The sequence below is a fragment of the Dipodomys merriami genome, unplaced genomic scaffold, assembly GCF_024711535.1.
Source record: "Dipodomys merriami isolate MVZ:Mamm:240054 unplaced genomic scaffold, mDipMer1.0.p SCAF_1071, whole genome shotgun sequence".
In the NCBI taxonomy this organism is placed as follows: Eukaryota; Metazoa; Chordata; class Mammalia; order Rodentia; family Heteromyidae; genus Dipodomys; species Dipodomys merriami.
Genome location: NW_027202351.1, coordinates 38,676 through 39,780, shown reverse-complemented (window position 1 = coordinate 39,780; position 1,105 = coordinate 38,676).

Sequence of the window (1,105 nt, the reverse complement as noted above, 5' to 3'; positions counted from 1 at the left end):
GCTTTGTTAAATGATAACTGCTTTGCTACTCAAAATAATAATTAAAAAATCATGTCCCTAAAATGTTATGCAATTAGAAGCAAAGCATGAGAATCTGCTCAGATAATCTCTAGGGTCAATAAATCTTTTTTGGTTAGGATAAGTTTTAGAACAACACTAAAGATACATATCATTTGAGGAAAATTTAATGATTTCCGGCTATTTAAAATAATCATTTGTGAAGACAGGCTCAAGTGGCAGAGTGCTACTTAGTGAGCAAAGCTGTCAGATAATGAATTCAAGTCTCAATCTCAAAAAAATTTAAAAACAATCAGTATAATCCAGGCACTTTCCAGGGCACTAGTAGCTCATGCATTAATCCTACTTTAAATCAGAAGGCAGAGATCTGGAGATCTCAGTTCAATGTCAGCTTAGATAGGAACGTCTATGAGACTCTCATCTCCAATTCACTGTCAAAGAAAGCTGGAAGTGGACTCATGGCTCAAGTGGTAGAATGCTAGCCTACAGAAAAAGCTCAGGGGCAGAAACCAATCCTTGAGTTCAAGCCTTAGAATAGTGCATATACATCACAAACAAAGTAATTCACTCAATTTCTCAACTTTCCATTTCCCTAATCCTAACTCTAATTTTGGACAGAACCCTAAGAGTAATCTTGATGATAATAGTAACCCAATCCTAAAATTAATGGAAAATACTCACGTTTAGACACATTCTAACAGATACTCATTGCCTTTGAAATGATTTGCAGTTTGCTCCAAATCCTAGATTCCCTGACTTGGACTCTGAAATCGTTCCCTATTATGAATTATTAACCTCAAATCTTCATACCATGAAAACTATCTCAGTTTCCACTGATCTTAACGTTTACTGAACTCCTATATCTCCAAAAAGAAGTTGCAGGTTTATTTAAAATCTACTTTAGTGCCTAACTCTAACTATATATAAACCTTACTAGAAACCTAACTCTAAATTGAACCCTATTCAACCTTGAATAAGAAACTTAGGAAAACTCTGTAGTTTTTGTTAAATTTCAAACTTTTTATACTTGAAAATGTTAGCAGAAAACTCAGTTTTACTGTAAAGCTTACCCTTCCCTAAGTCTAAG